General features: G+C 37.6%; 1 protein-coding gene and 1 long non-coding RNA gene across 11 annotated transcripts in view; both read left to right on the top strand.

The window, feature by feature from the left end:
• Window positions 1–27759, top strand: part of LOC105149425 (uncharacterized) — a 375771-nt gene that overhangs the window by 50304 nt on the left and 297708 nt on the right. The window lies entirely within an intron of this gene.
• LOC147910277 (uncharacterized) overlaps window positions 1–27759 on the top strand; it is a 67435-nt gene that overhangs the window by 26884 nt on the left and 12792 nt on the right. The window contains exon 2 of the long non-coding RNA XR_015544630.1: window positions 1–27759. This exon is cut by the window's left edge and continues 2047 nt beyond it; it is cut by the window's right edge and continues 12792 nt beyond it. This is a non-coding gene — a long non-coding RNA (uncharacterized LOC147910277).

Genomic DNA, 27759 nt, shown 5'->3' with positions numbered 1-27759 from the left:
ACGCGCGGTCTCTACGGGGAAACTTTTCGGACGCGCGTAAACCGCCCGATCGGATTAAAATAGATGCCGGCCGGTCGTATTTAGAGCGGCTAGAGTTTCTCCAGGCCGGGCGAAGATAGATGCGGGCTAGCTCACTATTACCGTTACTATTAATGACAGCTACGCTGCGACAACAACGCTGTGGCTTGCAACAATCGACCGCTCTTTATTCCACAATTGTAGGATATATTGTAGGATATATTGTTCGAGATGTTCTATAAAGTCATATAGTAAAATCTACAGTAATATTTCTCGGGGAGTTTTGAAGCGCGTGCACGCGTATACGTGTAGTTTTTAATATTGGAAATACGAATTTTTGCCGAATTAAATAAATATTAATAAATATTCGTAAAATAAAAAGATTTTTCTTTTTTAATTCTTTTATATATACTATATATAATTTTTTATTTGATTTTACAATAAACTTTATAATAAAATTCTGTTTAGCAATTTAATTAAATAAAAAGTTTTTTTTTTTAGAAAAAAAAATATTTTTTGAAAATTAAAAGTTTTATGAAGTGTTTAAGAGTATTTTTTATCGATTACATGTAATATGGAATGAAAATAAGAATATTTAACAAGTGCATATAACGTTTGCAGAGCAAGTTTTAATTACAGGAGAAATTGTAACGACAATATTTTATATAATCGTACTAATATTTAAAAAAAATATATGTTGTACAAACAATATGAAACTGCGCAACTAAAATTTTAATTTTAAATCTTTATTGAAGATTTGTTTATTTGTTGCATGACTTCGCCTGTTTTATAGGTGACAGTGGGGTGTAACATGGCAGTCTCTTGATACGATAGTAGTATTTGCTCGGACATATATAAGACGAGCAACGTAGCCAGATCCATCGGGGTTTATGGCTATGCCGGGGTTAAAATGGGAGACCACCTGTCTCTCATCGTTGCGCAACGTTGGCACCCCGAGGCACTATGGGTCCATATTATATAGTTCGTTGCTCCGGTCGCTTAACCCCTTCGCGGCGTATCTTTTCCGATGCAAACCAGTTTCGGGCAATTGACGTCGTTACTATAACATTAACTTTGTTATACCTTCGTAAGCTAAGTTTCTGAAATTGTAATTTACTCGTAAATTATTGTATAGCAAACGTGGGATATTGATTTGAGAAAGAAAGAATATTGTCGTTTATATACTTATACACAGATCAAGAAATTTATGATCTGTACTTTTTACTTCGTGCCAATTACGAAAGACATCGCGTTCTTTTATTTTCCATAGAGAAAAGTGTCGAGATCCGCGTAACGAAGGAAAACAATTTCTTTTTATATTGGGTTGATTCTTCGTTTACGTTCTTGTTCGCGCGCAATAAAAGTTCCGGGACTATTCAGCAAGCTGATTGCAAGTGTGAGGAGATACCAGGTAACTATGCTATTCTAGAATTATTCTTGCACCACGAGAAAATTCTTACGAGGATTAAGGCGAAAAGTCCAAAATCCCATTTTTTTAATTCACGAGCTCGAAATCATGCTCGAAAAAGTAATACAGCAATCAGTTGTTAATTAAATAGATTTTGATAAGAACATAAATGGAAATGTTTTACATTGAAAAATATTCTAGTTTTAGTTTTATGAAAAGCAAGTAACTTTTAAATATTTACTACAATATATATATATATATATATATATATATATATATTACTGTTTTAATCAAAATCAAAATATTTATCTACATAATGATGATTATTATATAACAATTTCTATGGCACATTAACATGTCGAATTTTTTTTTACTATGTCCTGACAATTTATATACATTTTCATTTGTATCAATGATGAGGAAATATGATTATTGAATTTTTATGTTTTGTCATTAACATGCGATGGTAAACGCACGGTATGCTTTTAGTGTAGTAGAACACAAACAAGAGTTTTTGCTGATTTTGTCGTGGTGCCTGGCATGCAGAATATTTGCACGGATCGGCACTTTATAGCTCGACGGAATTTTTCAGTAAAACCGCAAATTAAGTTAGATGCGTTTGGAGCGATTGGAGAAGATGGCGTGTTCCGCCGCTTTAAGAAGCGTAAAACTATATCGCCATTAAACGTCGACGTTGACGATCGATAGGTATACCCTATTCCCTATTTCCGCGAAAGGTTCTATCACGTGCTCTCGGGTTAGCACATTTTATTAGGTCGTGGATCACGTCTATACGCGGCACTACACTAAATCCGATTAACTTCTAAGGCTTAGCGAAGGTCGATATTTCTATACATAGACTGCTAGAGCAATCGATAGACAAATATTCGCAAACGAGCAACTAGTTCATTTCTCTCGATCGACTTTAAGCCAAACAATATGCATATCGAATTATAATAAGAAAAGCTAGTTTTCCTTTATTGTAGTAGGTTATTAATTGCTTTATGATTTATTGAATGCTTTTATAAAGGGATTGGTTAAGTTTTAATTATTAATATTATAAATTTGTTTTTTCGTGAATATTTATATGAAGAGGATTAAATTTCCTTCTTCTTCCTCTCTCTCTCTCTCTCTCTCTCTCTCTCTCTCTCTCTCTCTCTCTCTCTCTCTCTCTCTCTCTCTCTCTCTCTCTGTGTGTGTGTGTATGTGTGTGTGCGCGCGCTGTTTATCTTCTTTGGTGACAAGTCTGTCGATAGTACTTGTTTTCGTATCTTTATAACTTGAGGTCTGTGCTCGTAAATGATAGTGCTGTGATAAAAATGTTAAACAAATCATCTTATACTCTTGTGTAATGCGAAAGTTAATTAAAATATTAATATAAAATATCAAGGTCACAATAATTTCAGACTTGTAAGTGATTAAAATTAATCATCAGCGACTAGAGTTGGTAGGCACACTCAAGGCCGTAATTATACATGCATATGTGTAAGCAGAGGCGATCGTTCTATTAATTTTCACAGCTCAGCTGAGATGTCTTACTGCGCGTCTATCTTTTTTTTAACCGGTCACGTCTGAAGATATTGCGTAATTACATTAATTATTATATATTAATGTAGAATTTAAATATTTCATTTGCTTTCATATATCTTAATCATTGCTTATTAAAGCAATTAAGTCAAGATTATGAAGCTTTTCAAATCTGATTATATGCTTGCCACTATTTCAGACATGAGAAATATGCAACAATGAAATATCTGTACTATAATAGAAGAAATACATGTAAACTGGTATATACGTTTTATTATCAATCAAAATTGCTCTTGACGAAATCACGTTACGGTGTTATTAATCTTTAGCATTCGTTTTATTTTTCAAACTGTTTTCAACAATTTCCGCGTTGACAATTATTTACAGTCTAAAGTAGAAACTTGAGAGGAGCGTGTTATGATTTCCTTGCAACTTTCGAAGGTAGATCGGTATCAAATTCTCCATAACGAATAGAATTGCTGATATGCCGATAACTCTCTTAATATTTGAACTGTCAGAGTACACGATGACAGCTGCTCACGGTATGAAGTAAACACAGTGCAGAAAGAGAAACGCAGGAATGAGAGAATCAATCACCCTCGCGAGAAAGAGGCAATAATAAAATAGAGTATCGATTTAATATGCTTTTTTTTTTAGGAACGGAATATAAAATTATTTATAATATTTTTATAGGTTTATTAAACACATTACAGCTTGGATTACAGCTGCAAATTGATATTTTCCGAACTTTATCGTGTTTTTTCTTCTTATGGGAGGAAAATCATTTTATAGTGATGCGATGTTTTAGTTTTCTTTAACGTAAATGGCTGTGTTGATGCACGTACAGTATACGCTATTTCTGGATAATACCGTTGGGATGTATTGCACATAATGTTTTTCGGATTAGATTTTCCTCGACTCATACGTTTCAAGCTTCATCGCGTATGAAACTGATATAATAACATTCTGAATGCTCAACAAAGAAACAAAGAAGATCGATTACATTGGCCATTTTATCGGTTAAAGATTTATTCGTTCTATAGTTCTTTCGATTAGGAACTATTGATTGACTTGGAATTGCGTAGAAATCTATTCCAGATTGTTTGAAGAATCCGAAGGGTCAATTCCTAGATAAATTTACGCTGAAACGTTCTCACAATCTTAAATAACGAAGAATTTTATTAACCTGAATAAGAGGGCGCGCGGTTAAAAAAAAAAAAAAGAAAAAAGGCAGCACGATACGTGACAATTTCGGCGTATTGGCTCGCGACCTTAATTTCCGGAGTTCTCACTTTCATCGTCGGCGCAACTAATCTTTTACCTCTTTCTCTGCCACTTCTCGTCTTCCGTTTCCCTTTCGCACAAACGGAGGAAGAGCCGCGAACTCGTTTGGTAGCGGGGTTAGTCGGAGAGGTATTTTATTACCTCTACGGAGAGAATACCACTCCGGCGTCAGGGGGAGTCTAAAGAGAATAGGAAAGGATGGTAGTACGACGTACTATAATTCTTAATTTGAACGATTAGAGCAACGCGCGAGCGCGCCGCCGCCGTCTTTCCGAATATACACAGCGTTTCTCGGCGTCGGCGTCGGCGTCGGCGTCGGCGTCGGCGTCGGCGTTGGCGTCAGCAACGGCGCCTGTATTTCTCTTTACTTTAATAAACGAGTTCGCGTTTCGCTTCGTCGCCGTTTGCGTTTATTTTAAAAGGAAAGTTTGCGAGCGGCCGTGGCAATTTTCGTGCCGTAAATACGTACACGGGGACGAGCTCGTTGTCGCTCCGCGAGACTGCCCTATGTGCGCTCGTGCATTATTCCGTTCGCCGTAAACGTCGACGCGAAACGACGCATAAACTCGTAATTTTTCGGCTGGATGGTCTTCCGCCTATCTTATATAGGAGGGGAAGGAAGAGGGGATGAAATTGAGGTAGTACGAATGACCTATGAGAACAAATAAGTTCTCGATGGAAGCTCGAAACTTCGCCCGCGCGACTCCGGCACTTCTTGCCGGTGAGAATAGAAGTGAGGTGAAATCCTTTTTCGATGATAGCTCTTCCTCGTGATCCCCTGAAATACTTTAAACGTCTCCGTCTCCCACTGCTCGTCTTTCTCTCTTTTTCTTCGATGTGCCCTTTCTCCCTCTTTTTATTTCTAGCATTCTTTCTCTGAAAGAATCGGACTGCAGGCGTACGATACGGCGATCCGATATTGTGAAGCATCCTTGCACGGCTGGGGCGATTCCAAGATCCTTTGAATTTCGTCCCCGTTATCGAGCGCCATGGTCAAAGCCGTGTATACTGTAGAGTAGTACTATCTATATAGTTGAAAACTTTTATTTCAGCATAGAGGACCTACTTTTAGCCTTAATACTGTGATTCGTTAAAGAATGATTTTCCAGCGAAAAAAATATTTATTCGCATTTTGATAAACGCTTCAGATGCACGTCGACAAATATAAGCAATATCATTGTTATAGAGTCGTTTTTTGATGTTAAGTTATGGAATTATTTTTAATTCTTCGTTTTCTATTTCTCTTACTAAAGTCCACATTTGTATCGAACTATTTTGTTCCTAGCAAAAATAAGTGATTTCATTTTTATCGAATTTGAACACTTCAGAAAATTTGTATGACTGCTATTATTATATGTATTGTTTCATGTTTTCAAGTATTTTCAAGTATTGATCCTGATATTTTCGGTGAAATGTGTTGAAATGGAAAAAAAAAATATTGCTTGTAGAACTTTTTATTTAAATATCGAAGCAATAAGAAATGCAATTATAATCTTGTACTTTTGTGGTCCTCAGTCTATCGCATTCTTTAAAAATTAATAAAAAAGCTCTGGGAAAAGAAAGTTCTAGAAGGGTTAAAGTTTGATTTGCGAAGTTCCTGCAGTAGATAGAGATACTGAATGTAAGTTTTGCGCATGAAACAACGCGAAACGATGCCGATGCTTTAATGCTAAAACATCGGGCGAAGTAAGTTTTCGGTCGGTTCTCTGGTTCTCTACGGACTTAATTAAAAATTAAACGAGCCCGCCGGGACTGTCGCATTCACCGAATTTCGTCGCTCTATAAAGCCGGATGACAATGATGTCTCTCAGCAAACGAATAGCCTATCTATAGCGATGAGTCTATTTAAAATTTTGACAGAGAAAGAGAGAGAGAAGAGAGAGAGGGTGAGTGTTCTATAACATAAAATATTTTAATTCTAATTAATTAGAATCGTAATATGATATGATCCACACACAAAAGATCATAACAGTTTTTAAGTTATAAGCGATCAAAGTTAACTAACGATATTGTATAAATTTCGTGCTCTCAGTCAGATGTATAGTTGTATTTACTGTGATTCGTTCGTATCCTCTATTACTAATATTTATTTCATCTATTATTAATATTTATTTTAGGTGATATAAATTTTTTTAAAAATTGCTCAATCAATTTATCATTTGATTTTTTAAGTACATAAATATATATTAGGTGTTGGAATTAATTCGTAGCGTTTTACAAGTGATGGGAAGTACTTTCATTAATGTATTTTTTAATGCTCATGTGAAATAAATAACATTCTTTCATTTAAAAACGCTACGAATTAATTCCAACACCTAATATTTAGATAAGAGAGGAAGCAATTAATTTATTATAATTTTTTAATTTATTGTTTTTATAAATTTTATGTTTTAAAGGGAATGAAATGGAGATTTTTACTAAGACAAGAAAATGAATTGCCATATTTTTTACAATAATTTAATTTAATTTTTTAAATTTATAAATCATCATGCAATTCTTGACTTATTAAAAAATAGCATAATTTACTTCTCTTGCGATTTAAGGACTTGGATGAACGACGGTAATAAATAAATATCTTTGATTAACATGAAAATAAATCTTGCTTTTCAAATAATCATGTGACTCGCATTAATAACTTATTTATCGAAATTAACTTGAGAGAATTCAGAAAAATGCTTAACAAACAATAATTCGACACTTTGCATATTTTTCATAGATTAAATATTTTATAAATATTTTACAATGATAAAATTTAGCTAGTATATGATATACTTGTTTTTTTCGCACGTGGCATCGCCATACAAGATTACTACGCTATTATTTGTGCGAGACTTGAGTCGACAATAGCGACTCATGACACTTCGTGTTATTCTCTCTCGAGACATAGTTGCGATAAATGTTAGCAGCAAACGCGATTGTTTCTTACAAATGTTTAACGATCAGTCTGTACTATCGATTGACTCTTATGATTGAACGACGACTCGTAAATATATCAATGCGAAAGTTTATCGAAATCCGCATATATTTTATATGATTTATTTAGTTAGAAATTTGAAGTATTGGAGGAAATAGGAATTTTTTATTTCATTATTTATAAATGATTATTTTTTTAATGAGATTGCTTGAATTCTCGTATTGCATTTCGACTTTTCTGTCGGATTAAATGGAACTCGCCTATCACTGTTGGATGATTGAAAGCACAACTAACACACGAATCACCAGATCGCGAGTTTTGAACATAAAAGGGCCGTAATATATCGACTGCTTATTAATAATACACGTATTTCACATTTGAAATGTATTGCGCGTGCAGTACTGAATTTTGGTTGTACATTTCGATGATCTATCGAGTCTTAATTAGCCATTTAGTTAAATTATCAATTGTATCGTGTATTGCATGGCATCAAGATAAAGTTACCAATGCTATCTCTAAATTTCTCATTAACGAAACTTTACGAGTATGAAATGAATTGATTATGAATCGAATAGAAATCGAAATGCATTTAATTATTCCTCGCAATAAGACAGTTTTGATAAGATTATGATTAGTTCGGATCAATTTTTCTCTTGTTTGAGATTTTCACTTATTTTAAACAAAGTTTTTATCACACTGTTAGAAAATATGTATATTTTTTCGAGACACTCTTGCCTCGTTCTTCTTCTAACATAAACAAATGACACTCAAGTGCAGTCAAGAAGCCAGTTTTCTACAATACATCTGGTTCCAAATAGATCTAATCGTTCGGCAAAGGTTAATATACGAGTATACAAAAATGCCGAACGATCGTAGTATCTTAGTAATTAGCGCACAATTCTAATTTGCAAATACAATTGTTTTTTTCCGAGTACATTTTCTTTTTTTATTTAATCAAATTGGATGACATTCAAATTACTTGTAACATTGATGTTTTATTGGTGAAAAGTATATTAGAATTCGAGATGTTCCTTCTTATTTGGCTTAAGAAAATTGAATTGCAGTTATTTAATTTGACAGATCGAATATCATTTATCAAACATTAATATAATCTATATAAATTTCAATAATTCGTAATTAAATTACTCGTACTTATCAATTCGTTCAATTCGTTTGTCATCGAAGAATAATACAGTTGATCGCAAGCACACTTTAGGTAGCTGCACCGTGTTATCAAATCCACCGTACTCTGCGCGCAATGGCGTCTCGCCGGCAGACGTATGACCCATTTATACGATTCCTATCTATTCGAATCTGGTTGAAGCAGCGACAGCGGCAACGGGAGGGATGGTAGATTACCCCGCGGAAATCCGTCCTCAGCGAATGCCTGGGTTTCCGCACGCGACTACAAAGCAAACGTTAAACAGAGGTCGGCTCGCGAGGCAATCGCACGATCCTTTCTCTCTCTCTCTCTCTCTCTCTTTTATTTTGTTTTTCTCGATCACGCATAGAACGAACGGCGGGGAGATATCTCCTTTTTTTTTGCTCTGCGACGTTCACCGCGAGCATTCTACCTCCTTTTTTTTTATTTTATCGACTGTTGGTGGATATGCTGCCTCGCGGTATAACGGATCGCTTTGTTCCGAAGAGCGGAAATATCTTGGCGGATTTTTTGCGTTACCAGTAGGATGTTTATGGTGAATTTTTTTCCGTTTCACAAAAGTTACAATGTCGTACCGGAGAAATCCTACGTATATATGGCGCAATGAATGGAACGATATGTGTTACTTCTTCCAGTTCTCGTAAATGCCGCATGAAATTGCAACATTTGCTGGAAAACGAACGGTGAAAGTCGTCTTTGCGGATAGCGAAGCGATTTGATCTTGAGTGTAGCTGTATTAGTCGATAATTGATTAATTTTACGATAGCAAAGTGAAACGTAAAGTTTGCACAGATAAAATAAGTAGTGTTTATAAATTACGGTTATAATTTTATTACATAAGAGTTTCCGTTATTACGTAGCTGAACAAATTTATTATATTTTAATAAATGAATGTTATTAACAATTTTTTATTTTTTATTTACAAATGTTTCAAAAAATGTTAAGAGGTAACAGTGGTGATCGCTAGGGTGTTATTGAAAAAAAAAGTTAGGCGCCGATCGGCGATGATTATCATGGCAGTCAAAAATGCTTGTGATAAAAATGCTTTTTTCATATTTCCGATTACACTTGTGTATAGAACATTTGTAAAATATAGAGATGAATATCAAAATGATGTAGATTCCACTGAAATTTCGTTTGATTTTTAGCTAATTGTTTAATCGTATCAGGGTGCACGACTGATTTAACACGTTTGAATTATTTCCATCTGCGCCTCTCTCTCTCTCGGACGAGACGGCAAAGTTGCTGTAACGTGACGTATAATCTCGCGGTCGTATTAGTGCGGCGTCGATTGGTCGCACGGTGAAAGGATCACGTGTTAGTCCGCTTGAGATAATGTCGGATATCCAAAAGTTTGTTGCACGACAGCGAAGCGACTATTCTCGGATGTTTCGCCGGCACGTTGTTGTAGATTCGCGTCGCCCTTGTCGCCGGCACCATCGTCGTCGTCTCGCGTAATTCTGCCGCGTAACTACGCAAGTTTCGTCGATATTGTCTCGAGTCAGTAACCCGTAAGCGACAGGAAATTATTAGGCCAGATAAGCGTGTAAATATGGCTGGCGCTTGAGGGAACGGATAAAACGTATGCTTTCGACAGATTTAAGTACGTAATACGAGTTAGCGACGAGAATTCGATTACACTTGGATCGCTGATGATGGACATCGATGTTTTTAACGGATATCGACGATTGACGATATGATCTGTGCTTCGAAGCATCGATGATTGATACTTGATTTATAAAAGAAGAACAAATATCGATTACTTCCTTCGTTAAAGCGAAGAAGTTCAGTCATATCCGTTAAACGGTTCATGGGTATAGATTAGTATCAACACGGAGAGAATTTTTTCTTAGAGAGAAGATGACAATCCTGAGAATATGATAATCGTGGAACAACTATGTATTTCGAAGAATTTTAATGTAAACCTTTCTCATTCATTAATAAAATTACAATAAAGTATAAAATAAGTTTGATTAATTTTACTGAAGTGCATAGTAAAAATCTTTAAAATATTCTATTGTATCCTAACCATCATATTTTCAGATTAACATCATATTTTAAATTCTAAAAGAAAATTCTTTCCATGAACATTATACTTATGATAATTTTTTTTTTCATTAAAATGAATATATTTTAAACACTTTTTTTTTAATTGAAATGCCAAACGTTAAAGAACATAATAATACCAAGAAAATGAATGTATCTTTATTAATAAAAAAGTTATGAGCAATGGAAAAAGTATTCGAAAAATCATCGGAAAAATACTATATCAAAAGACATTTAAAGGATATTTATGTCGCTCGTTTACTTGACCTAAATCCAACTTGATATAGTGGAAGATATTTTTGGAATGAAAAGAGAAATAAAGATACCGTACAAAAGTCTATTTATTACCGTATTGAGTACTTAATGATTCTTATAATAAAGTTCATCTATCTTTCTTCAGCGATAATTTTATGAGAGATAGCGTTTTATTAATTTTCAGCTTTAAATATCCTAGCACAGTTAAATTTAAAAAATCTTGTTAAAGTGAAGACTACTTGAAATTAAGCATTAGTCGAGCTTTTATTGAACAATACTTTATTACGTCAACTTATATGTTAAGAAGGGACTTGGTTTACAATATTATTCTTAACCACACATCCATATATTCCTTAAATTAATGGCTAATTAAATATAACGACTAGTATTTATTACATAAATTATATATTACATAACAGGCGAGTTTTTATTGATTATACGTTGTCTTCAAATTAGATTTATTACAACTATTTTTTTATTCTCTCAATGTAAATTCAACAAATTTTCGCTAAAACGTGGAATTGTCACTGTATGAACTCGTTAAAAAATATTTCATTGAATTTGATGCGGAATAGCTTATGTAGATCCCTGAGCTTGGTGTCGCGAAAGTAGAAAAAATATGTGTGTAAACGATTGTCTAGGGTACAAATGGAACCATCTTTTGTCTGGCATGTCATTCCTCGTGTTGATGTACGCGCGTTCTTTCATCCCTGCAGCCACGCTTTTTGTAGCACTCGTATTATTCTTTACTTTCTCTTCTCTCTCTCTCTCTCTCTCTCTCTCTCTCTCTCTCTCTCTCTCTCTCTCTCTCTCTCTCTCTTTCCGCGCGCCACCTCACGTGGTTGAGAAGTGTCGAGAAGTTCTTGGCGGAATCAAATTTCCGTGAGATGTAGCCGAACAAAGACGAAAAAGTTTCGAAAGGTTTGTCTTAAGACGAATCTTTTGTGTTTTCTCTCCGACGTTTACCGGTAAGGTTTGTTCCTCGCCGTCGAGCGCTGATGGAATCGAGTTCGCTATTTTACGCGCCGATAGAATGAAGCCTCAAGTACGTGATGACTGTAAATATGTACAGTCAATTTCGCATTGAACCGTTATCCTGGGACTTTGCAAATTTAATACGCTCTGGGTTCATTTTGGATGCAACCGAATTTCGCCGATACGATTCCGATGTACGAACGAATTCACGAGGAATTAGCGAACGGCATTGTTTGTTGTTCCGGTTTCTCCTCCTGCTCGTATCGAATGATATCGGCAAATTCCTGAACGATATTTCCGTCCTGTTCGCTTCCGTTTTCGAATGCGAGACACTCGAATATTTCACGAGGCCTTCGTGACCTCACGTAGCTGAGAAATTATTTCCCACCCTTCGATCGTATGAAAGTTAGTTCTACACCGGGAGCGTTTTTCCGCATCATTGAAAATTTCAGGCAATCGTTCAAGTCACCGTTACGGAGGACGGCTATGTTGGATTGTAACTTCGTCGAGCCTGGTCGAGCTGCAGTTGCAGCTATCAACATGAATACTGCATCATTCTTGCGATATATAGTTGACGTAGTAAACCTGATTTCGTCCGTTTATTGTTCTACAATCGTGTTTATGTATGAAAGGAATTGAAATCTCAAGAATTTGTATTATAGCTATTTTATTATCAAGAGGAAACTTAATAAAAAAGAAAAATAATGTAAGTAAAACAATATAAAAAGTAAATGTCAATTAAATCTTGGCTAAAGGAAAAATTGATATTAACTTGATGAAGCAAAAAAAAGAGAGGGAGAAAAATATCTCAATGCAAAATAATAAAAAACAGATAATAAACTGCTTTATGAGAAAATCTATCTAATTTTTGTTAATTATCGATTGCCCAGTTGTTGCGATTTATTTCATCGGAAATGTAGCGGCAGCTAAATGAATTCTTCATCATTTCAATTCTAAGAGTTTTGCTCGCGCAGTAAACTCGATTCATTCAGAGCGTGAATGGTGCCTCGGTGCTCTTCAGACTGTAATCGCGCGAAAGAGACGGAAACAAAAGACCGTGGAAGACGCGTGAAAAAGACGGAAAGTATATATATGTATATATATATATAGAGAGAGAGAGAGAGAGGGAGAGCGAAGGGTGAGAAAACACGAGTGCGGATCGAGCTCGAAGGCGGAGGCAGGCGTTACGTCCGGAGGATTTTGGAGGCCATGGAAGAGGTGGAGATCACGAAACTTCCGTATTCTGGAAGCTATAGTTCGTCTCGCGGGAGGTAGCGAGAGGATGGTCTCCGAGGAACCTTCCCGGCCATTTTTAACCCTTAACTGCTCGCGCGCCACTTGGCAGACTTCCTATTTGTTTCATGTATATTTTACTGTTTTAGTTCTCACTTTTTTCCATGTTACATTTCCTTACTCTTCAGTTAACTCACAATATTTAACTTGTGCTAAAATTACCATCAACGTATATAATTATTTGCAAAAATGAAATGAAACAGAAATATAAAAGGCACGATATTAAATTAAATTTTTCTGAGGATTATGCGTCAGAGTATCGAGAAATTATCAAATAGATATTTATGTACATGTTGTTTTTATCTTGTACGTTTGATTTTTAAGCTAACCAAGTTTAAGAAATTTCTTTTTGCTCTTTTTCTTGACCTTTGAGACTCTGGACTTCGGAGTAAGATCACGTTATTTACGAGAGAGACGCGATAAATTACAGAGAGACACGATAGAAAGCATTCGTAATCCGCATGAAGCGTAGCAGCATTACACGTTTTTGCACGATGGTTTTTCGGTAGATGCTCGCCGCGCGCGCGGAAAAAGTCTGAGGACAGAAGCCGGAGACCGTTCCTTGCTACCTTGGGACCTTCATCTAGAATAGAATACGGCAGAAGAATTACGTTGTCCCTCATCCGAAGTCACTCGCTCGCGCTTTTCGCCGCGCAAAACACCGGGGCCATCCAATATATTCTCGTACACCGTGTTTAGCATAAAAGACACGAGAGAGAGACTATCGTATGTTGCGCAGTCGCCGTACCGGTATTCGCGAAAAATTCGTTGAAAATTTCATCGGCGTCGCTACGGCGCCATTCGTTGCAACGGGCGCCGTCGTCGTTGCTGCTGCAGTGCCGGGGTGAGTCACAGCTGCAGTCCTCGACTGCACTGCACTACTCCGGGGGCGACTCGGCTGTACAGCGCGTACGAACGAAACGTTTCGTCCGTGGGGGATTTAGGAGGTTTATGTCGCTGAGAGAAGATCGCGCGGAACTCTCCCGTATTCTGCCTTCCAGAATCTTCCTCGTTTATCCGCTCCAGTCTGCCCGGCGAATTCGTAGAGAAGTGGGAGAGAGAGAGAGAGAGAGAGAGAGAGAGAGAGAGAGAGAGAGAGAGTCACAGTTATCTATTTTTAATGGCGCGTAATAACATCGAGAGAAAACATAGCTGCATTATCTGTAAATTATAGCGAACTTTCGCCCTGCCAATAATTTCTTCCCGCGGAGTCTGACAAAACGTAGGGTCCCTTAGCTTTTAAATGACCGGGCTCTGTCCCTTTTCAGTATACATTTATGCGCGAGTTAACTTGGAATTTTAAAACGGTTGATTAAAATGCACGATAGTAATAAATGCATTTAAATGAAGGAATTATGCGAGATATCTGGAGCGTGATCGTAAAATGATATGACGACATGTATTATCTAACATGGATACAATTCATATAAATATTGTAATACTTATATTTTATTACTACTCTCCACTCTTATTTGTAGTATGCATTTTATGACGTTCCTAGAACACCGAGAGCTGTTGAAACTATAATGAAAAAATCATTTATTTATCAATACAATTATTTTTCAAAAAATTGGAAATCGGTTAGAGGGTCTCTTTTTACGGCGAAAAAAGTCATACGGTTATTTCGGTCACGTATAGACTTAAAATTTATTTTGCTATATTTTCCAAATTATATTTCGTTTTGTCGCGAGCAGAGAGTGCGCGCGATCGTAAAACTCCGAAAGCGTTATCGCGGTGACGAAAGCCCTCTTCCTTTCTCTCATACCGAGGTCCTAGTACGTCCCTGTAATTCTGTGTAAGAAAAAAAAAATAGCTATATGTTTTACTGCTTCGCGAGACGCACGTGGATATACCGGGTGTACAGTTTGTAAAACTTTAGCTTTAGCGTCTTTGTACGGTGGCTGCGTTGTTATCGGGCAGGGACATAGATTACAGTTCCGACTGTACCTTTCTCCTCTATGATATAACGTGCGAACGAAACGCTTCGTCCGCGGGGGATTTAGAAGGTTTATGTCGCCCGGAGAAAGATCTATTGGGAAGTTATGTCGCCCAGAGAAGATCTATTAGAAGGTTATGTCGCCTAGAGAGGATCCTTCGCGTTCTTCCTTCTAGAAACTCGCTCTTATCTGCCGGCGTGAGGAGGCGAAGAAGAAGCGCAGCGAGGTGAATAGCGGGGACATGTTTTTATTGTAATGATGTCGATGTAACAGTGTATATAGTACATTCGTTTTATGGCTCAGAGAGGATAGGAATTGACAATAAGAGGAAGTCTTAATAGATTCGGAGATGTCTCGAAAACTTTCAACCAACCACGATGAGAAAAATGAATTTGTTATAGGAATAAAAAAAAAAGAGATAACGAATGTGATGATTTGATAGGTAAATGGATCGATCAGTTACAATTTGCGAATAATTTCTCAGTTAATGTAATAAATAATGCACGATACGAATTAAAATAATCAGTATTGCTAGCAAATAAAAGTCTTACAAAATAAGTTAGATCTTATATAAATTGCTTCTGTTATTAATAATTGGAATAGCAAACTAGCATCAATCAAAATAATTTATTGTCATATCTGCAAATCATTTGTTAAAGGTACTGATTCGTTAAATTGGCAAAATCTTTTTTCTCATTGTATGTATTTGAACAATAGTGAGAATTGAAAGTAGTTTGGGACTTTTCATTATTCATTTAGAATTTGGAATATGGATTATTTTACGGAATATTGAGATCAACCTTTAACAGTCCCAATTTATGCTATTACTAATTAATTTAATAATTAGTTTTTCGTTCAAATTCTTACCACGACGATATTAGTATTATGTCGTAGTACATTTGTAAAGTCAAGAAATTTAGCGTCCTTTCTACTTCACATTTTGCATGCTGATGCAATGTGTGGCAGACTAATTATAATAACATTTTAATAACGAAACTATGCGGTACGTTGTCTTTAATCTTAAAGGATTTTATATCTTTGTCGAGCGTGCATGTGGTATTCGTGCCAGTTTTAAGTCGAGAGTGCTGCGCAGCGTTTTCTACCGGGTGTACTCGGTGTACTCGCCGATTCGATTACTCGCGACTAATGAAATGAAGTGACGCGACCGGTATTCGTCAAATGCGCGAAAGGTGAGATTGAGAGGGATTTGTGTACATTAATCAATTGGTTTGCCCAGCGGTAATTACAGTAATTGGAGCGGCAATGACTGTTGAACGGACGATAATGCAATCCGCTCGACAATAACGCACCCGTCGGTTGGCCGGTCACAACTATTTGTTGGAGAGTTTCCCTTTCCGTCTCGCCTATTGTCCCTGTAGTCGGAGTCAGAGTTACGTCTCCAATTATTATCTCCCTCGTCGTGGTGCGTAATCCGTTAAATTGCGGCTGGCCGTTCGCGCGCCGCGCGCCAGTGCAACGGTGCAAATTGCTCGCGTATTTGTTCGTCTAGCCGGTTGAGAACGAACGGCTCTGCAGTCTGTGCATTTGAAGGACACGGCGCAGAAACAGTCGTCGTTTCACGCTTTTATTCTATTTATTTATTACACTTGCCATGAAAATTGTCACAAACCGCGCGAAATTAGAAATCGTAGGAAATAACAGTTTTTCTAAAGATTTTCTAAAATTGTATTTATTTCAAGAAATTTTTTTCGAAAAAATATTTTTGTACGGACTTTTACGAACGATGCTGCCAAGTATTTACGTACGTTAAAAATTTCATTTCAATACATTAAATAAAGCGAAGAACGGAGATTGCGCAAAATAATATATTAATTGTTCATCCTAATTTTTATTCATTTAAAATTATTTTAAGCACACCTAATGGAAATAATATTATAGATTATGGTTTTCTCAAGAGCGTCGACGATTATTTTCTCAATATCTTGATCAAATCGTAAATTTAGTAATAGCCATGCGATGACCCGCGTTGTGGTCGGATGACATAGTTCGAAATAGTGAAAGTTTCCGAGCGTTAGAGGTGGTATACAATCGCCAGCAGCCAGGTCTTTCCACTAGGTAATGGATTATGCAAGAGTGTCGATAAATTTTTATTTCTTACGAATGTAGGGAGAGAAGCGCGCGGGTGGGATGAAAAATCGCTCGGGCTCGAGAATGTAATCCGTGTAACTCGTCGTTGCACATCGAGCGATATACGTGTAAATCGAGCGAGCAGAATGCACGGTAACGGCCATGGAGCCACCGCATTTTCCGGAAACTTTTAATCAACAGCGTTGTAACGAGGAACTTCGCAGACTGTTTATGAAATCGGTGAAGCTGAGGTACTCCGAGGCATCAGACGTACAACGGACCGGCAACCTCGAGATTAGACTATGATTTTGAACCATCGTTGCTGAGTCTAATTTTCGCAACTTGGCAAATTCGAAAGAGCTTGCAGTTGTTGAACTTAACTGACGGCTTTCGCACTTTAGAGTTTATATTTAAAGCTGATGCAATTAAATTCTTATATCGCGAATTATATTATAATATAATTTCTCACGCCGCGGTTTCTTTTTCTTGCAACAAGTACATCGTGGAATACAGGTATTGCGTATGGTATTTTCAAACATGAAATTGATTTCGAGATACCATTTCGAGAAAAAGAGCAATCACGTATCTTATTGGTATCTCTTATTTATAACGACTTTTGTAATAAGTCTTTCAATGATATTATATTGGTTTCAAGGGAGATGCGAGATCGCCGAAAGTGTGGCGTGCTTCCACGAACACCCTATATTACCGCAGACGTCGTGGACCTGTGAGTAAACCGGTCCCGGGCTTTCTCGGAGTCGTCGACTCGTGACCTTCGAAGCATTAAGCAGCGGCGAATGCTGGCCATGCAGTTACCATGCAATATCGTGCTGCCCCCTTGTACACTGCTCACGAATTCGTCGTCTCTTGGCCGGTCTATTTCCAACAACGACATTGGGATCGATTTTCTTGCTGTCGTAGTTGTGGCTGTACAGGATAGAAACGAATAACATCGATAAACTTTTGTCGATGATAAGGGGACGACAAAGGGACGAAATGACGATTCTGAGATAAAAAAAAAACCTAATGTATGGAAACGCTTCCTTTGTGCTGAGAGTTACAGCCATCGTTGAAATACGACAGAAAGAGAGAATGCAACAAATATATCACTTTTTATTAACATAACGTTTATCGTAGGATTTTCAATGTATAGAAGCTAAATTACTGGACTTGGAAGACGCTTTAGTTTTGAAGCGATCACTAGTTTTAATGTACAAAATTATAGTTTAACGTGATGCTTTATTCGATTCTATTCTATGTAATTGAATGACATCATGCTCGAATCATCATGTTAACGTTATACAAAGTGCGATCCCGTGATTAACGTGACTCATCGTGGCGGTACGTAATAGTGTTAAAAAACCGAGGTCTCTTCCATCCGTAGGAGGTTTAATGAGACAAACAGACTGATTAACACGTTTGACTGCAGGCGTGGCAATCTACCTTGTGTACGTCAGCTTTGCTGACATCGTACGCTCAAAATGCATAAAAAAAAAAGAACTTACCGGCAAACATCCAATAGGTTTAATAATTTTGAAATATACTGCCAAGTGAACGAATAAATATTGACGAATCTTGTACTTCGACGTTTGTTTTACATTTAGAAACGTAGGTATTTATATAGCTCTCGCATCTCCCAAAAGAAACGTTTGCTCGTTTAATAAGAAAGATCTCTCGGCAGATTAACAGAAAGAACAGATTAACGAGCAATCTTTCCGTCATGATCGTCATTTGATCGTCAAGTCTGCGTCACGGCGTATTAAAACGGAGAAAAAAAAACTCTCACTCCGTGAGAGTTTTGCAGGGCAGTCTCTGGGATTAATGGGGGCAGCCGTTGCTCTTCGAGACGGTGGAAAAGTACGCCGCTCTCATCGAGAGAAGGGATGGACTTTTTTCGCGATGGACTTTGGCGTCCGGGGCCAAGCTAGGACCGGGCCAGGCCGGACCTCGGGCAGAAACGAGACGGATATTTTTCGCGATGGCCATCGCCGGTCTCGCGCGGCTCGGCCCGGTGGGAGGACCGGTTTCACAGTGGCTTAAATCCTGTTATGTACCCGCACTGTCGTAAGCCGTGCAACAACGCTTTCACGGACGAACAGCGACGATGGCGATGGCGATGGTGACGGCGCGGCGGCCGTGTATGGCTAGTACGCTGTTGTTTTCCCTTCGGTCTTTCTACTCCCCTTTATGATTTTTATTTTCTTCCTGCTGTCTCTCTCTCTCTCTCTCTCTCTCTTTTCTTTGTTTCTTTCCCGGTCTTTCGTCTTTTCGGTGGCGCGCACATTGCGAACGACGTGAATGCGTACCGTGTCGACGAAGTTTATCCTGAAAATAAGACGTCGTCGCGGATGTTGTATCGGTGCGTCGTAAAGACGACGAAATGGCAGTGCAATCGGTCGAGAGTATGAAACATTTTTCTTGCTTTCGTCGATAACGACTTATTGTCCATCTTAGACTCCGAGTTCCGCGAAAGAAGCGAAAGGAACGATTTCACGAATGGCGTACTGGCGTACGTTGCACGGTCAAAGAACTTCGTCCATTTTTGGCCAACCGCGTACAGTTATTAATTTATATTATTTTGTAGAGAAAAACAGAAATATTAAAAATTAAATATTTCCTCAAACTCTCGCAACAAAAAAAAACGGATTTAATCTTTTAAAAATGTTGTGCGGTAGCTCATCACAAGAGCTAATCTATATACCTTCAGAATACTTAGCATATTCTGGATACTGAATAATGAATGACATGACGTGGACACACCTACTGTGTGGGCATCATTTTTACATGTGCCGTCACTGCGTCGTAACTGCAGGAGGAAGTGCCTTGAACACTGAAATAAATCTTGTGGGGCGGAGAAGGAGAATGAATAAAAAGATCTAGTTTCAAAATTATACATAATAAAAGATCATCAATTGGATAAAAAGCATTTTACAAGTATAAATAGCAAAATTATTATATATCTCACACACTACATCGAGATCCTAACATCGACTTGCAGCTGTTTCAACTGTTGGCACTTATGCAGTAATTTTAATCTATTCTTTATGCTCTACAATTTCACTCACGACTCATCTCTGTACGCGACCCAAATCTATATATAAAATGGACCAAGTTTTTTCACGGGTTGTTAGCTTGTTTTTCTCTGCAGACGTACGTAATGAAGGTTGTATTATTACCTTGAGTATTACACATTCGAAAAAAATTAATGAATCGTGTTAGTTATTAAAAAATATATATATTTAATTTATAGTAGGTAATCGAATAAGTGACGCGTTTCATTATTAACATATTATCATATCGTATCAACACTTCTTAATTATTAACTGTGTCATCTAATGATCTGTTTGAACTTTAGAAATTGAAACTTTAGAAATTGAACCTTCTAAGTTCTACTTATCAGCGCAAGTACGTAACGCATTATAACGTGATGCTATTATTCTAACGATATCTCTCGACCGTACGTGCAACATATCCGAATCGTCTGAAAATTTCGTCGTTGCGCACCCTTAAATGCTCCCCGGCGGCGTTCCAACGGGGTTTAACTGCGATCGTTTGCTTCCGAAAATACCTCGTTTACGGCGGACAAAACGTCGACTGTAAATCTCTCTGACGCTGCCTGGAAAATTCAACGGCAAAGTAAGGTGAATCGTGTTAAACTTCCTATGCGATCTCGTTTCCGTTTGTGGTGCACGAGATCGGAGATGGTTTTTCGAACGATTGAAGCAATCGCTGATTAAGTGATTCTGATGAGTTTTAGAAGTGTACAAAATGATGAAATATTAATTTCATTATTAAAAATTTTCGTGTGCGTATAACATGATAGTACCTGTAACTTGTGGTTGCAATTGTTATTCGCGCAGTTTTTCAATTATCGTGCATTCGATTTTGTCCTTTAATCCTCGATTGAAATTCATCATTGAATTCAAGCTTTATGCAAGCCACACGCGGCATTTTCTCCCGCATGTTCAACGGCGGAGGCTACTTTGGGTGCAGAAACGACGATGGGCTGAAACGGTGGGTTCGGAAGTGGAAAGGATTAAAGTGAGTGAGTGAATGAGAGTTGAAAGAAAGAGAGAAAGAAAGAGAGGGAGAGAGAGAGAGAGAGCACTACGTAGGGGCCGAGGTCGTCGCAGTGTAGGCGGAGGTTAATGGGTTTCGAGGACAGCGACATGTTACACCGTGAGATCTCGCGCCTCGTCTGTTAAGAATGACGGAGGCAGCGGTTCGTCGAGCTCGAGTGTTCGCGGAACACGAGGTTTTTCTTCCGCGGTAAAGTCGAGCGTTGAATTTAAATGGTCGTTTACGGAAAACGGAGGCGAGCCGTTCCGGCTTTTTCAGCCGTGAAATAACGAGATGCGTTAATATTTGTTGATAGACCGCGATACCGAAAATTACGATGGAAGCAACATTGTTGCTCTCCTTCCAATATTACACGTCGGAAAATTGTGCGTTGCGATGAAACTCTCTCACAGGAATATATTTGACGTCGCGCCGAGCACCGTGGCGCCGATTGTTGATGTAAACAACTACATAACGTGCGATAGAACGATCGAAAAATGAAAGTTCGCGTGTGCAAGAGGTATCAGCGCAGACCCTCCCAATTTTAGAGAGGTTGTCGACCCGACTGTGTTTCCAAATCGGTTTTTCGGCCACCGCCCTGGGAACTCTTAGCGGTTGCAGGCGAACGGAAATATTGTCCATCGGAAGTAGGCCATGACGAGAAATTAAAAGAACTTACCGGTAGTTTCCGCTTGGCTGGCGAACGACGTTTCCGCCGTGTCGTGACTAATTGCATCAATAACACGCGAGTATTTTCAGATCTCGAAAACGAATCGTTTAAAGAATTTTTCATGGCCTTGAGGTAGGTATCTTGCAATCGATTACGTCAAAGACTCAATTAGCGTTTTTATTGTGTCGTTTGAAAATAAAATGGTAGTAAAAATCAGTAATACTAAAACAAGTCATATATTTCAATGACTATAGAATGAATGAATAATTTATTTTATATGTGGTAAGATTTTAAATAGTTTCCTTCGCAATATATTTCTCTTTATGGTCATAGAAAGGAGTATTACAGTGAAATAGTTAAATTTTGTATTAAGTACTTTCATAAACGAAATTGTTTTTGTTTCTTAAAATGAAGGAAATATGATATTGTTGCTTCTTCTGCTCGATGGTTCATATATCAGCCACGTTATCGCACTGGAACGTTAATTGTGTTTCTTATATCATCTTTTATGCCGCTTGCGGTTTGCGAATCATAAATGTGACATGTGAACCAAAATACAATAGTTCCAAGAAGTCATCTTCGTTATGTAAAGACATTTATTTCATCATTTTTGTTGGTTTCTCTTTTAATGGAATGCAAAGTTTTACAATGAATCCGTTGCCATATTTTTGTTGAGCTACCTCTATTTTCTTGTCTTTTAGATTTGTAATCTAAGTAATCATAATACACACACACACACACACACACACACACACACACACACACACACACACACACACACACAAATGTTATTCTAATATATGTATATTTACATGCACTTATATATCTCGAAGGCTTAAGATCGTACCAGTTTTGAAGTCGTCATTGATTCAATAGTTGAGTAAAACGAGTTTTCATCTCTCGTGATATTAAAAAGTATCGGTTTTTACATTTTGGTCTATCAAATATGAAAATGTCTATTTCCATGTCTAGTCTTCCAACATGTTTCGATCCTCGGAAATACGTATGTAAACCGTGTACGATTAATCCATGAAGTGACCTATCTGTGTCAACGTCATGATCCTGCGCTTTGTAGCAGTGATGTTTAAAGGGCGCCATTGTTCATACGACCGTTTGCAGGTATTTAGATTAAAATTGCTCCGCGAAATATAAGCTTCCGCGAAGCAAGCCGGCGCCCGCGCGCTTCGTTATATATCGCTGAAGCACAGTGCCAGTCTAAATATATGCATGCTCGGTTTACATCGAGCTGTTTGTGCCCTGCCGTGCGATTTTAACGGCGCTTCCCCAAGAAATCAGTGACGCAACCGTCCGTCGCGCCATCCGCTTCCGTCACATCACTGCGTTCTGATTTTACGATATGCCTTCGCGCCTATCGATTTTCATATATGATCGATAACGAAATACAATATTTTCAACTTATTCTGAAATAAGAGACTCAATTTGTTTACACAATTTTTCGTTCTGTCGCAATAGATTAGGCAAAGAAATAAATAAGAGACACGTCAAGTTTCTTTTAAACATGGAAATTTAAAAAGTATTGTTAATAACATTTTTGTAATATTATTTTTACAGATGATTTTAAGAAGACGGAGAGTTGTAATATTTATATCAATTTTTACCTATTTGAAACTTTCATGCTTTTCAAAATATAAACTTAAAAATTTGCCCTGGCAAATGTCTCTTTGAGAGCGAAATTATTTTTCGCAAAATAATTTCTCCAATAGTTTAACGATTTTTAGAAGATTTAGGATACGTATCGATCGAAGACCGTCAAACGTGTGCGATCTCTGAGGCAGGTAATGTCGTTGTGCCAGACGGCAGGTTACCAAGCTCGTTTATCATCAAAATCCGATATGATTAATACGCAGCACGGGCGATGCGACTATCGGTTCGTCGCGGCAGATGGATCGGTATCTAATCTATCACTATCGTGAGTCATAGCGTTCTCTAAGTGCACACACAGGGCCGACGCATAGCAGCTGCTGTAAACAATTCGGCGATGCGCGTGTCCACGCTGCAGGACAAATGATCCCTGGCGTAAATAAAAGTCCTATCATTAAATGGGATTGGCAATTTTTGCCGAAACCAAGCGCGTTCGATGACTTACCAAACTACTAATTCATTACGCCGGTCCCGCCGAAAAAAACCATATTCCCTTTTATCGAAGTTCGCATCTATCAAAATCCAAGTCGATTACCGGCGCAGGTGCAACGAATGGTTATCGAATGTTCTCGACATGGTACCCATCAGCGATCGATGACCATCGGAATGCACGTTTAGGATATAAAGCATGCATTATTGCTTTCGGCTACAAGATATCATGCTTCAAGGAGCGTTTGAAGCTACAAATGATTTATATCGTACTTGTATACCTATACTTATATTGTACGCGCATATTGAACAGACAGGGATGTATTCCGAGAATTCTGAAACATATATATCGAATCTTGTTTTTTACATCACATGTTGATGAAATATGCTAAAATTACAAAAATATGTAAATTAATTATGGATTCGACTGAATCACCCGATGGATGATTCATGTTTCCGTTTCTCAATAGTTTCTTAATCATCACTCTCACTGGCTGCTGATTATTACAATTAATGTTTAAGTTTTACGTACGTATTTATAAATTATTTAATTAGCAAATTATTCAGCGCAATTATTTTAAACGCGACTTATACTTGTGTCATTTCTCACGCTTCGATAGTTAATCAATCAGCATGCTCGCAGACTGTCGATCATCTGTCATGATCCTCAGCTTGGGTGGTCTAACTGATCAGTGAGAGAATCGAACAAGCTGAAAAGATTCGTATGCAGTTTAATACTTGATTTTATGATGATAATGAAAATGCAAGAATATAATTGACAATTATATTGTAGATCCTGTCGATCTTGGCAACAATCATTTATTCCGCATTAGTTTTCTAGCATTTTTGTGCCTCTTGTGGTACATAACTGTCATATCGTTTTGTATGATTCACCTTGAGTTGATTTTTTTTAATTGATTATTTACGATATTTATTACTTAATGTTTCGTTACTGATTAGTTGACACTAATTTGCGATTAATCTCGAAAGCGACGCGATACGTGTCTCACACGTAATCACACATCGTCACCTACAAAGTTCTTTTCCTTTTTTAAGCGGTTTCTCCTTTTTCTTGCCTTCTTTCCGCTCTCCATTCAAGTCCCACCGAGATATACTTACTACCTAACTTTGTAAGTACCGTTAACGTCGGCTAACGATTATCGACCCCCGATATCGGCATCCGCATTACCACCAATTCGTATCTACGTGTACGTGCTATGTATTGCTCCCCTGGAATTGAACTTTAATGTCGTTTACAAACTACCATAATATATGCCTGGCCGAAACTTTGTGCAAAACTGCCGTTGCGTTTCTTAATTACTTAATTACTCCACTGACGTCATACACTCTTCCGCAGTTGCGTGATTATGCCGTTAAGGTGCCTTCCAGGGTATTTCTCGAATTTAGAATAGCAGTAAAAGTTCGTCACGAAATTATTAGAATCTGTACAGGCGCATATTACAGTTATAATTTGATAATTGCGGTTATAAGGATATCGTAGATAAAGGATCCTGCACTAATTATATGGAAAGTTAGGTTCTGCTGAAATGAGTTTAGTTTTGTTAGTTTTGCATATATAATGTAGTGAACAAAAAGGTGTCATGGGCATAAAACTCAATAATGGATGAGTTTTGAAGTATCAAAAATGCTCACAGAGTATTACTCCATTTTGTGTCTATGTAATATATTTTGTTCATTACATAATACGTGAATACTCGAATATCATGAGAATAATTACGAAAAAAAAAAAACTGTTTTTATGCCTAAAATATCTATTTAAATTAGTAATAGTTAGTTAAGTAACACGTTCATAGCGTAGTTTAATTAACTTTTCGTTCACATTCGCGCGTTCGAATAAATGATTTTATGATAAAGAGAACAATAAAATATTTAATTTATAGTTGCACAAGAATATGATGATATTTATTTGACTGTCGTTTCTTTGACCTTGAAAACTTATAAGTGTTATCGATGACCAATTTGCCGATGAATGTGTTAACATACAAAAATAATGTAGAAGTTAGAGTTGAAATGTGCTTGTCGTTTTTTTATGATATCGTTCAATTTAGTTGGAGCTGGAAACTCAATCATTACGCGATTTTCGTTATTTCGGCCATGGAAGATAATAAAGGTGGCAGTGACGTTCTCCAGAGGCCGTTTGTTTAAGAACAAATAAGACAGCGATGTGGATCGGTGCGATGCGATGAGACGAGTAGAAGGGTTGATCACGGGAACACCTGCTCTCGAGCCATTCGGAACCGGCGTTTTCCCCGTCGCCTCTCTACTCTCTACTCTCTTCCGAGCGTCGAGCAAATGATTTGATTAGAGAACAATGGCTTTCCATTAACAACCCCTCTCACTCCGAGCTCGTACCGGCTCATCGTGCTGTCTATCAGCTGACTAAACCCCTCCGCAGAGTCGACGTTCCCCGACGGCGCACGGCAATGGCCGTCGTCGTTGCTGCGCGGCGAAATTGTTTGAAAATTCAGCCGGTGCTTCCACGGCTGCGTTCTCGCGGCTCGACCGAAAGCTCGACGACCGTAAATAAATATTCTGGCGAATAAGCTTTTGTATACATATACGTTCGCTTCCACGTACGTCGATTATGTTTGCATGTTTATAGGTGTTACGTAGAGCTAGAACTTTCGAGATATATACAATACGTTGATGCTGTAAACGAATCATACGCGAATTTATTGTTCTTCCGATTTTGCCGGACGGAATCGTTATTGCAGTTCTGCACATTTCGAAATGGTCGGGCATATTTCGCCATATAATCTCAATTTTGAGCGGTGACATGTCGCCTTGATTAATGAAAATGTTTTGAATTTTGTCGTGGAGAGGATATCTTCCAGAGTGTCATATCTGTTCTCGTCACGTTACTCGAATAAATGTTTATGGATAATTCCAAATTTGATTTACAAGATTTTTAGGTCGGCCTGCCACGAACTAACGTTGAAAAACATTGTAAAGCACTTGACACTTTACAGACATCTGTTATTTTACCAATACTATACAGATATCTGTTATAACGATAACAATTCGATAACGCAACAAATAACAGTTCAATTCAATCACCAGTGTGCTGAATTTGAAGATATTGTTTCTGTCGATCGAGAGAGAGAGAGAGAGAGAGAGAGAGAGAGAGAGAGAGAGAGAGAGAGAGAGAGAGAGAGAGAGATCTAAACACAATACGAACCAGAAAATTTTGTGTTATTACCAGCTCTGTGAAATTGTTTCTGATCTATGATGATGATTTACGCGCGATATAATTCTAATAGCGATAATATCGATGACTAAATTCAAAGCCCATTGATTTGAATTTCGCAGTTAATATCGAGCCTTCATCGTTTTTCCGCGTAACAGTCGTCGAAATCCTACTGCACGAGCGGTTAATCGGGAAGCCCTGACGAGGAAATAGGCTATCGATCCGAATGGACAGTGACTCGTTTTGACAGTGCATCGAGTGGAGGGATGTTGCGATAGGGGAGCGTGATAACAGAAACAAATTTCCTACGCCATTTGCGGCTACTCGTTCTGCACGTGGTTTTCATCTGCGTTCCAACTACCGTTCGAATAAACGTGATTTCTGGACATCTGGATTCTTTTTTTTTTTTTTTTTTTTTTTCATATTTTTAGTAGCCACATATCGTAACGTCACAGATTGCTTATGCTCGTTAAATAATACGTGCCGCTTTTGGATTATAAATCTGATGATTTTTCGAGAGAAAAATTTGTATACAATTTTCATAACCGTTGCATTAATTTTTCTGAAATTCTCTTATCTCCGATTGTAATTAAGAGATCACAGATAAAGGAAGAGCATCCAATCAAACTTTAACGATATCCCATGTTAATGCTTTTGTATGCCAAACGGCCATTTTGGCACCGTTATTTAAATATAACGATGCATTTTATCTCTGAATCTTAGGAGATTGCACCAAATTTCGCATAAGCTTCCTATCTATCTATATATCTTTATTTCTATCTCTCGGGTTTCTCCGTACTATTTGGATTTCGTGCTATTTCTCC

This window comes from Acromyrmex echinatior, chromosome 3 (assembly GCF_024713525.1).
Source record: "Acromyrmex echinatior isolate Ae372 chromosome 3, ASM2471352v2, whole genome shotgun sequence".
Classification (NCBI taxonomy): domain Eukaryota; kingdom Metazoa; phylum Arthropoda; class Insecta; order Hymenoptera; family Formicidae; genus Acromyrmex; species Acromyrmex echinatior.
This window is presented reverse-complemented; position numbering and strand designations above follow the sequence as displayed.